We start from the raw sequence: 12195 nt of genomic DNA, 5'->3' as shown, positions 1-12195 counted from the left end.
AAAAGGGAGAAAGGCTACAGCCCAGGGTTAGCAGTATTCTGGGATCATAATAAAAATGTACACATAAAAAACCATCTTCACATATCCTCTCTTTAAACCTGACAGGACATAGTAGAGCTCTTTCCTTTTCCGGTTTCAACATTTTACAACCATCTCAAAATACATTCATAGGAATATCAGAATGACTGGAAGGGTAAGATGGATAATATAGATGACTTGAAGAAAAATTGGGCCGATTTTAAATGCCCTGCGCGCGTAAATCCGGCCGGATTTACGCTCGCAGGGCCCTCGCGCGCCGGCGTGCCTATTTTGCATAGGCCGCCGGTGCGCGCAGAGCCCCGGGACTTACGCGCGTAAGTCCCGGGGCTTTGTAAAAGGGGCGTGTCGGGGCGTGTCCTCAATGACGCAGCGTTTCGGGGGTGTGACGCGGCATTGCGGGGGCGGGCCCGGGGGCATGGCGCCGGCCCGGGGGCATGGTCGAGGCCTCCAGACCAGCCCCCGGGTCGGGTGATGGCGCACCAGCAGCCCGCTGGCATGCGCAGATTTACATCTGCTTTTAGCAGGCGTAAATCGTGCAACAAAGGTAAGGGGGGGGGTCAGATAGGGCCGGGGGGTGGGTTAGGTAGGGGAAGGGAGGGGAAGGTGGGGGGAAGGTGGGGGGAGGGTGAAGGAAAGTTTCCTCCGAGGCCGCTCCGAAATTGGAGCGGCCTCGGAGGGAACAGGCAGCGTGCGCTGGGCTCGGCGCGCACAGGTTGCACAAATGTGCACCCCCTTGTGCGCGCCGACCCCGGATTTTATAAGATATGCGCGGCTACGCACGTATCTTATAAAATCCAGCGTACTTTTGTTCGCGCCTGGTGCGCGAACAAAAGTACGTGCTCGCGCAAAATTATAAAATCTAACCCACTGTGTACAGTACTACTACACCATTTACTTTTTCTCTGTGTTCTTTACTATTCATCTGTTTAATATGAAATAATATTTCCTAACATTTGATTTTACAGATCTGCTAATGAAAACTGATTTACAATGAATGTATCTTTGAAATTCTGCTGGCATGTGCAGGAGAACTATGGGATTCAGATTTAGAAAGGATCCAGAGGAGTCTCTCATGAGAGACTGTATCAAATGCCTTCTGAAAATCCAAATACACTGGATAAATTAGCTCACCTTTACCCACATGCTTATTTACACTTTAAAGACAACTAATAATCTGGTAAAGCAAGACTTCCCTTTGCTAAAATGATAATACTAATAATACTTATTTTTATTTCTACTACTGGGCATATGCAGTACTGTATAATGGTGATAAGTATTAGAACATAAGAAGTTGCCATACTAGGTCAGACAGAGCCCAGCAACCTGTTTCCAACAGTGGCCAAACCAGGTTACAAGTATCTGGCACGTACCCAAACATTATACAGATCCGTTGCTACTAATGCCAGTAAAAAGCAGTAGGTATTCCATAACTCAACATGATTAATAGCAGTCTATGGACTTCTCTCCCAGAAACGTATCCAAAACCTTTTAAAACCCATCTACACTAAGGGGCAGATTTTCAAAGGCTACGCGCATAACCTGAGAAAATCTGCCCCTGTGCGCGCCGAGCCTATTTTGCATAGGCTCGGTGGCGAGCGCAAGCCCCGGGATGCGCGTATGTCCCGGGGCTTGCAAAAAGGGGCGGTCGGGGGCGTGGATTGGGACATGGCAGCAGTCTGGGGGCGGTCCTGTGGCGGGGTCGAGTGCTCCGACACAGCGGCCTGTGCCGGGGCACGGCGCGCCGGCAACCGTCCTTGGGCAGGCGTAACTTTCGCTGCAAAGGTGGGGGGGATTTAGTTAGGGATGGGGGTGGGTTAGATAGGGGAAGAGAGGAGAAGGTGGGGGGGGGGGGGGGCGGTAAAAAGTTCCCTCCAAGGGTGCTCTGATTTCGGAGCGGCCTTGGAGGGAACGGGGAAAGCCATCGGGGCTCCCTTCGGGCTCGGCGCACGCAAGGTGCACATGTGTGCAGCCCCTTGCGCGCACCAACCCTGGATTTTATAACATGCGCGCAGCAGCGCTCGCATGTTATAAAATCGGGCGTAGATTTGTTCGCACCGGGTAGCGCGAACAAATCTATGCCCGCGCATAAGATTTAAAATCTGGCCCTAATTGTCTTAAACACATCTTCTGGCAATAAATTCCAGAGGTTAATTGTGCATTGAGTGAAAAAGAATTTTCTCTGATTTGTTTTAAATGTGCTACTTGCTAACATCATAGAGAAGCCCCTAGTCCTTTTATTCTCTAAAAGAGTAATTAACCAATCCACATTTACCTGTTGAAGTCCTTTCATGATTTTCTAGACCTCTATCAAAGACCCCTTCAGCTGTCTCTTCTCTAGGTTGAACAGCCCTAACCTCTTTAGCCTTTCTTCATAGAGAAGCCATTCCATGCCCTTTAGCATTTTTGTCACCCTTCGCTGTACCTTCTCCAGTGCAACTATATCTATTCTGAGATGCAGTAACCAGAATTTCACACAGTATTCAAGGTGCAATCTCACCATGGAGCAATATAGAGGCATCATGAAATTCTCCGTTTTTTTCCTCTAATATTCTGTTTGCTTTTTTGACCACCATGGTACATTGAGCCAATGATATCAATGTATTATCCACTGTGATGCCTAGATCTTTTTTTCTGGAAAGTAACTTCTAATATGGAATCTAACATCGTATAAATACAGCATGGACTGTATTTCCCTATATGCATCACCTTGCACTTGTCAACATTAAATTTCATTTGCCATTTGGGCATGCAGTCTTCTAATTTTGCAAGGTCCTTCTGCAATTTATCACAATCTGCAAGTGATTTAACTACTCTGAATACATTTTCTGTCATCTCCACATTTAATCATCTCACTCGTTGTACCCCTTTCCAGATCATTTATAAATATATTGAAAAGCACCGGTCCAAGTACAGATCCCTGAGACACTCCACTATTTATCTTTTTCCACTGAGAAAACTGATCATTTAATCATATTCTCTGTTTCCTGTTTTCTAACTAGTTTGTAATCCACAGAAGAACGTCACCTCCTATCCCATGACTTTTTAGTTTTCATAGAAGCCTCTCATGAGGGACTTTGTCAAATGACTTCTGAAAATCCAAATATACTGAATCTACTGGTCCACCTTTATCCTTCAAAAAACTGTAGCAGATTTGTGAGGCAAGAATTCCCTTGAGTAAATTCATACTGGTTGTGTCCCATTAAACCATGTCTATCTATATGTTCTGTGTTTTTGATCTTTAGAATAGTTTCCATGATTTTTCCTGGCACTGAAGTCACCCTCACCGGTCTATAGTTTCTCAGATCACCTTGGATACTTTTTTAAATATTGGAGTTATATTGGCCACCCTCTAGTCCTCAGGTACAATGGACAATATTAATTAAAGGTTACAATTTACTATAATTGGTCTGAAATTTCATGTTTTATTTCTTTCAAAACCCTTGTGTGTATGCCATCCAGTCCAGGTGATTTGAACCCTTCAGTTTGTCAATCTGGTCTGCTACATCTTCCAGATTCACCGTGATTTGGTTCAGTTCTTCTGAAAACCATCTCTGGAATGGGTATCTCACCAACACTTAAGCAAAGAATTAATTTAGTCTTTCTGAGATGGCCTTATTTTCCCTAAGTGCCCCTTTAACCCCTTGATCATCTAATGGTCCAACCAACTCCCTTGCAGGCTTCCTGCTTTGAATATATTTTAAAAAGTTCTTATTATGAGTTTTTACATTTATAGTGAATTTCTTTTCAAATTCTCTCTTAGCTTGTCTTATCAATTTCCTTTACTTTCCAATTTTTATGCTTTTTCCTATTTTCTTCAGATGAATCCTTCTTCCAATTTTTGAAGGAAGTTCTTTTGGCTAAAATAGCCTCTTTCACCTCATCTTTTAACCAAGCTGGCAATCATTTAGCCTTCCTTCCATCTTTTTTTAATGCATGGAATACATCTGGACTATGCATCTAAGATGGTATTTTTCAACAAATGTCCATGTCTTTTATACACGCTTAACCTTTGTAGCTGTACCTTTCTTTTTTTTTTTCTATTCCTCATTTTATCAGTTTCTTTAGAGCTGTAGACTTACTTATTGTCACTATTGCCAAATGGCCCCACCAACATTACCCCTCTCACCAAATCCTGCATTCCATTAAGAATTAGATCTAGTATGTTCTGATGATACATTTATCCAATCAATATTGGGGTAATTGAAATCTCCCATTATTACTGAACTGCCAAAATTGGTTAGCTTCCCTAATTTCTCTTAGCATTTCAGCATCCATCACATGATTTTGGCCAGGTGGATGGTAGTATACTCTTCCCCAATATACACAGGGGGGCGGATTTTCATACTCAGCGAATAGGCCTACTTTTGTTTGCGCTCCAGGCGCAAACAAAAGTACGCTGGATTTTAGTAGATATGCATGGAGCCGCGCGTATCTGCTAAAAACCTGGATCGGCGCGCGCAAGGCTATCGATTTTGTATAGCTGGCGCGCGCCGAGCCGCGCAGCCTACCCCCGTTCCCTCCGAGGCCGCTCCGAAATCGAAGCGGCCTCGGAGGGAACTTCCTTTTGCCCTCCCCTCACCTTCCCCTCCCTTCCCCTACCTAACCCACCCACCCGGCCCTGTCTAAGCCCCCACCTTACCTTTGTCGGGGGATTTACGCCTCCCAGAGGGAGGCGTAAATCCCCACGTGCCAGCGGGCCTCTTGCGCGCCGGGCCGCGACCTGGGGGCGGGTACGGAGGGTGCGGCCACGCCCCCGGACCGCCCCAAGCCGTAGCCCCACCCCTGTACCCGCCCCCAAAACGCTGCCAACACGCCCCGAAAACGCCGCGACGACCGGGACCGCCCCCGACACACCCCCGACACGCCCCCGACACGCCCCCCTCGGAGAACCCCGGGACTTACGTGAGTCCCGGGGCTCTGCGCACACCAGTAGGCCTATGTAAAATAGGCGCACCGGCGAGCAGGGCTCTTAAAATCCGCCCCATGATTTCTACAGATATTGATTCTACTGTGCATTTAGGGGCAGATTTTAAAAGCCCTACGCGTGTAAATCCAGCTGGATTTACGTGCATACGGGGTTTATGCACGCCAAGCCTATTTTGCATAGGCCTGGTGACGTGCGCAAGCCCCAGGACGCGCGTATGTCCCAGGGCTTTGTGAAAGGGGCGGGGAGGGGAGGAGGCGGGGCTGTGCCGGGGGTTCGCGCGCCAGCACTTGGCCGGTGTGCGCAACCAACGCCTGCCCAGAGGCAGGTGCAACTTATGGAATAAAGGTTAGGGGGGTTTAAGTAGGGCTGGGGGCAGATTAGGTAGGGAAAGAGAGGGGAAGGTGGGGGGGAGAAGGAAAGTTCCCTCCGAGGCCGCTCCGATTTCAGAGCGGTCTCAGAGGGAACAGGGAAAGCCATCGGGGCTCCCCTAGTGCTCGGCACACACAAGTGGCACAAGTGTGCACCTCTTGCGCACGCCGATCCCGGATTTTATAACATGCGTGCGGCTGAGCACGCATGTTATAAAATCGGGCATAGATTTGTGTGTGCAACCCAGCGTGCACAAATCTACGCCCGCGAATAGGTATTAAAATCTGGCCCTTAGTCTCTTGGAGGATATTTATCCTGTTGAACTCTAGGCATGCTGAACATAAAGCACCACCCCCTACTAAGTTGAGCCTCCCTATCACTGGGATATAATTTGTACCCTGATATTACACTATCCCTTCCACCAGGTCTCTGAGATGCCAATTATGCTATTTCGTCATTCACTGCTGTATATTCTAACTCCCCCCATCTTACCTCTTAGACTTCTGGCATTTGCATTCATACATTTCAAACGGTGGGTTGTTTTTTTTTTTATTATTAACAGCCTGCTTTTCAGTGGCCAGGGATAATTTGGATTCCTTTATCTTAGGCGATTGTTCACTAATAGGCACATGGACTACTTTTGCTTTTATTGGAACCTCTGTGTTGGAATGCCCAACTCTCCTGTTTCATTAGTATCCTTCAAAGGTATCATCCTCCGAACTATGCACTGCTGAGCGACTGTTGGCTTTCCTGCTTTTTCGAATGTAAAAGCTGTTCTACCTCCTTTTTAAAGTTAGTGCCAGCAGCCTTGTTCTACCCTGGTTAAGGTGGAGCCTGTCCTTTTGGAAAAGAGTTCCCCTTCCCAAAAAAGGTTGACCAGTTGACCTAACAAAACTGAATTCCTCTTCCTTGAACCATCATCTTATCCATGCATTGAGACTCCAGAGCTCTTCTTGCCTCTGGGAACTTGCACGTGGAACAAGGAGCATTTCAGAGAATGCTACCGTAGATGTTCTGGATTTTAGATTTTTACCTAAAATCCTAAACCACTCCCAAAAGAGTTTACAATCTAAGTGGGTGCCTGAGGAAATAGGAGATAACATGACTAGTACAAGTTTACATGGAGGATTAGAAGTGGGATTTGGACCCTCTTTCCCATTAAGCCATATCTATATGGCTAGTTATTTTATTTTTAAGAATAGCTCTGTTGGATTCTTCATGTTGAAACTATTTTCCTGATAATCATTGAAGATCTCTATGGATTATTTGAACTTCAAATTCTTTTCTTCATTTTCCACTATTGGTAATTTGTTGTTGTTTTCTTTTTTTCATTATGGGCAGCAAGGAATTTACAGTATATAGTTTTTATGATGGAGAATTTTGTTTTTATATTTTTTACTAGTAATTTTTAGTTTTATTTATGTACTTTAATTTACAGTTGAGTTTAGGTATTAAATTTATGATAAAATATATTATATATTAATTTAAATGTTTGCTTTAATACTTCTGTTTTTTTTATATTTTTATGGTTTTGTATGGTAGATTTTTAATTAGACATTTCATTTATTTATTTATGAACATTTGATATTTCGCTCTTTCCCAAAGTTGGTCTTGAGGTGACTTCAATAAATTTTAGTGAAAAGTGGTATTAGAACAGCTTGAAATCAAATTAGTATTTGCATTTAACATAGCATTGGGATCCAGCATAGGAAATCCCATTTATGAATAGTTTCTAGACCCAGTTGTGTCCTTGTTGTGTATAACCCAATCCCTCATTGGAAGTTCAGGTAGTTGGGCTGAAGATGTGGGTCTTAGGGGAAAGACTGCCTGAAAAGGTATGACTTAGCTGTTTTTCTGAATTTAAGGTAGCATGGCTCCAGGTACCAGGTTGTTCCAAATTTGTGGCGTGTAACAGCTGATAGCACAGAGTCTCATGCAGAACAATCTGATGGCAGTCAGCAGAGTAAAAAGAGCCATTTTGGTGAACCTGAGTTTTCTTGAGGCTGTGCAAGGGGAGAGTATTTGAGAGAGGTACTCAGGGGCCTGTTTATTCAAGCCTTTGAAGACAAAGCAGAGTTTTAAATGTTATCCTGTTTTCTATTGAGAGCCAGTGAAGTTGATGTTTAATAGGGTTGATATGATCAGTTGCTTTTCTACCTACCAAAATTCATGTGGAGTACTTACTACTTTGTAGGAGCTGGAGGTGCTTCAAACTGTATTGTGAGATGCCGCTGTATAGGGAATTGCAGTAATTGATTCACCTGGTAATTAACACAGCAAGAATGTGTTTATCGAGGGAATTGCATAGTTGTCAGATCCGACAGAAAAATGAAGGAAGACCTTACCACTAATGTGGGATTCCGTTATGACGGTTTCATCAAGTTGGAACATAAGCTTTGTACTGATACCTTATGATGTAAGATGGTACCTGCTAGGGAGGGAAGTGAATGTTAGATTTGGAAAGATGTCATATATTGTAAATACTAATAAATGAAATGAAATAAAGAAAAACTTTGCAGGCAAATATTTAGCCCCTAAATGATAGCCCCTAAAGCCTAAAGAATGAATTCCTTTGTTTACCTACTTAGCACAATATGCCATTGGAATGCCTGTTACATCCTTGGAATACCACAGATTGCCCCATGTTGTGCATATATTGTAGAGAAATAGCAAAAGAAGTTTCTAAGAAGAGAAGGCAAAGTCAACTAACATGAAATTGCATCTTGGCTCACATACTGAGTTTTATTGTAACTTCCTTGGATGCTAATGGGAAAGACATGTTATCAGAATATAGTAATAAATAATAAAAAAATATATATTTTAAGTGGGAAGACATAATGGGCCAACTGGTTCTTACCTGCTATCATTTACTATATTACAATGTTAATGGTACTTATCCTTTAAACGCTAGGTAAAACAACGAAGTGTCATGATATGCAGCAAACACTGATAAGGCAATTTATTAGTTCCTAATGATGGCATATTTTATTATTCATTAGTTTTATAAAGGTTTCAAACTTAACCACTATGGTTGTTGATTTTATTTTAACTACTTTAATATTTGATAAGACAATATTTAAAAAAAAGAATTTATCTATACATCTTTAGTGGAAACTCTCAATATCTGAAAAATTGTGATTCATGGGTCATGATCTACTATACAAAAATCCACGTACCATGGAGACATCATAAGCTAGCACCTTAGCCTCATTCTTAACCATCTGCAGCACTGGCAGACCAGCAGCATTTTTCATCTGCAGTTCACGGTAGTAGTAATAGAGATCCTGACAAAAAAAGGGGTCAAAGGACCTGCATTTACTGTAAGCCATTCTTGTTCAGATGTAACTATGGCAGATCTCAATATGGTGTTCAGCAAATAACAATCTTTGACATAAGAGAGCAGAAAGACAAGTTTCTGAATTTTTGTGCTGAAATTGATTCTGAAATTGGCCTCAGGTGTTACAATGAAAGGGAACCTATGTCAGGACCTACATTAATTGAGAAGGACAAGCTTTTCCATACTGAAATTCCATAAAGATATAACGAATAAAGATACAAAATCTGCCTTCTACCACATACCCTACTGTACCTCCTCTTTTCAGTCAAAGAATCAAGGAGTAAAGTCACGCTCCCTATTCTACCTCCGTTCTTCAGCCAATGGATCAAGAATAAAAGTTGCTAAGTACATGCTATTGTACCAGTTCAGACTGGCAGTCTTGATGTTCTGTAAAGCAACTGGTATGGAGACTGAGACCTACCTGTGTGTTGCATGGGTCGGATGCCCTGCCTGGCGTCTGATCCTGCTTGCCTTTTACTGCAGCGCGGCCGGCATGGTTCTGAGCTTTCTCTCTTTCGGCGGCGGGATTCCGGGCTTCCTGGATGCGGCCGGGATTCAATGCTGTCTTCTTGGTCGGCCTCTTCTTCAGCCGGCATGGGCTTCCGGGCTTCCTGAGCTTCCTGTGTGGCTCCTGAGTTCCTGTCCCATCTTGTTCTTTGGACTGATTCCTAACTCAACCTTTGCCTGACCATGAGTATCGCAGCCTGCCTCGACCCTTGTCTGGAGATTGATCACAGAGACCCCATGTAAGGCTGTTTCTTAATATATGGAGTGAATACTCAATCAGAAAAATGTATTACCTGGAATGGCCTTGGTCCTGTTCAAATAAATAGTACTTCACTGTATTATCTTTACATTTTCCTTGGAATGTACCAAGATGAATATGAATATACTGAATTTACAAATTTATTTGCACAAATAGTCATATTTTAGCAAGATTTTCTTTAAAATGGTCACTGCGTAACAGAGCAATGAATTAAAGTATAACTAGAATGCTGCACAGCTGCATTTATTTTACTCTTTTAGATCACTGAAAAAAAAATCCAGTGGCATGCATATGACAATATGCAACTTTAAGAAGACATTCCTTCTATCCTGTTAAAAATGGGTTTACTAGACCAAATGCTGCCCATCAAAATAAAACTCCTGGAGTGAACCTCAAAGAGCCCTTCAAGTATCAGGCATTGTAGTATTGTGAATGGCATTTTGAATTACAGAAAAAAAAGAAAAACAGATGCTTTCAGTGAGAGAGAGAGATGCGTGAGTAGAAAAGGACATGTGCACCACATCTGAGGTGAAAAGTCTTATGTGATTTTTACTTTAAATGCAAAGAATTACTTTAGCATGGTTTGAGATCAAAACGTGCTGTTCAGAATTTTACTCTAAAGCAGCATAATTTCTTTCTAGAAGGTATATTTTTAAAAAATGCAGTAAGTCCCAGGTTCCATTCACCCAACTTCTTTTTAGATTCTAAAGGGCAGATAGAGAAAAAAATATCATTAAATAACAGCTTTTATAAAGATGGTATTCAGGAGATATTTGACAGAAAAAAAAAGAGAACATATTTGTCTTGGTATGAAAGAAGATATTCAGAGTGCTCAATAAAGGCAGCCATCAGTATTTTACATATTTTATTTATTTGCCAGTCTTCTTATACCGCAGTTCCAGTAAAACACAGTCTGTTTGTTTATTTATTTGAACATTTGTATTCCACCAATCCACAGATCAATGTGCATTCCAATATGAACATATCTCCCATAGACGTGCCTACAAACACCTGGTCACTTAAATGTACATTTTATTTTTATTTGGCATGCCTTAGACCTAAAGAAATTTGCTCCTGCTTGATGAAGTATCACGGGGTACTGGGCTAGAGTCAGGAAGTACACCCACTGAAGCAGCACAGGGATGCAGGGCTGGACTGAAACTGGTCTTCTGCCTAGCCAACCCCCTCCCCTGCAGGTTGAGTCAGGCAAGACGTCTCCTGGAGAACATCATGGCTAGTCACGGCTGGTCACAACTGGAGGCTGGGCTAGTACTGGGGCTTGCCAGGAGCTGGATACAGATAGGCTGAAGGTTGAACTGATACTAAGGGCCTCACAGGAGATGGATGTAGACTGGTGCTTGATACAGACATGGGCTGGGTAATGGGACTGACTGGAACTGGATACAAAGATGGAGTACTGGGACTGGCTGGGGCTGGATAGAGACACAGACTGAATACTGGGACTGGATAGAGACACAGACTGAATACTGAGACTAGATACAGGATACAAGGAATAGAAATAGGCACAGACAAGAATAAAGACAGGACTGGGACAAAGACAGGACTAGGAGAGGGCTGCAATGAGGACAGGTCAGGTCCGGACAGGAACAAGGAACAAAGAACATGAACACAGAAGGCTGAAAACCACGAACAGTAGGCCCAAGGGCCACAAGCTAAGTAATAGGCCCACAGAGGCCACAGAGCAAGGCTAGAAGCCCAGAAAAGCTATAGAGCAAGGCAAAAGTCATGAGCAGGCAACAAGGCAAGACAGGAGGCTTGGGTAGGCCACCGGCAAGACACAGGTACAAGGTAAGGCTGGCCAGGTCAGAGAACTGAGGTGACTCAATGAAGAAGCACCTAGGCATTGAGCAGCCTGGATTAAATAGGACTGAGGTTGAGGCATTGCATAATCAGTGACTGGCAGAACTGTGAATGAAGCTCAATGGAGGACTCTGCTGGTGGGGAGGCATCATAGCAGGTAAAACCAGTGCATGGTGAGGCTGCACAGCAGGTGAAATCATGACAGGAGGTTTGACCTGGAGCACTGTCACACTCACACAATTCCAACTTAATAGATGAATAATTTTGATCCTATTCAAAACATTTTTTGTACTCTTTGAAAGAAAGGAAAACTGGCTTCAAAAACCTTTTTTTTTTTTTTTTTTTTTTTTAAATCTATCAGATAATTTTAATTTAAAAAATTATTAACGGACTTCCAGTTATACTTTGAATGAGGAGGTTACGTGCGGCAGAGCTCCTGTCAGGATATAGGTATTTTGGGTTGTTTAACTGATTATATGGCCACAACAGAGAAAAATGTTTCCCGGTAAGGATTCCAGACAGAGTTCTCTACCAGAATTATGGGCCAACAGAAGTGCTAAGATGAGAAAAGCAGTAAAAAATAAGCAGTAAAAAACAAGTGGAGACAGAAAGCATGGCTGTGGCATCGGCCTCAGCAGAGGAGTTAGATGAGTCAATCACTAACTCGACCACAGGAGATGAACGTATTTTAAGTCTGCTAAATAAATTTACCGTGAAAATCTCCATGCAATTTGATATTCGACTGTGTATCATTGTAGAAAAAAATTGCGCAATTAGTTCAGTTGTCACACTTGATGAGGTGGAAGTCTGAGTGTCTGACCTTAAACATTCACTTACATCCATGAGAGTGAAGGTAGATAAACTGGACAGATCATGCGAGATGATATATGCAAGAACTTTTCCCAATATATAATAACTAACTAACACCCTACCTGT

This window comes from Rhinatrema bivittatum, chromosome 3, assembly GCF_901001135.1.
Source record: "Rhinatrema bivittatum chromosome 3, aRhiBiv1.1, whole genome shotgun sequence".
Taxonomy (NCBI): domain Eukaryota; kingdom Metazoa; phylum Chordata; class Amphibia; order Gymnophiona; family Rhinatrematidae; genus Rhinatrema; species Rhinatrema bivittatum.
The sequence above is the reverse complement of the archived record's forward strand: the minus strand, read 5'-3'. Positions refer to the sequence as shown.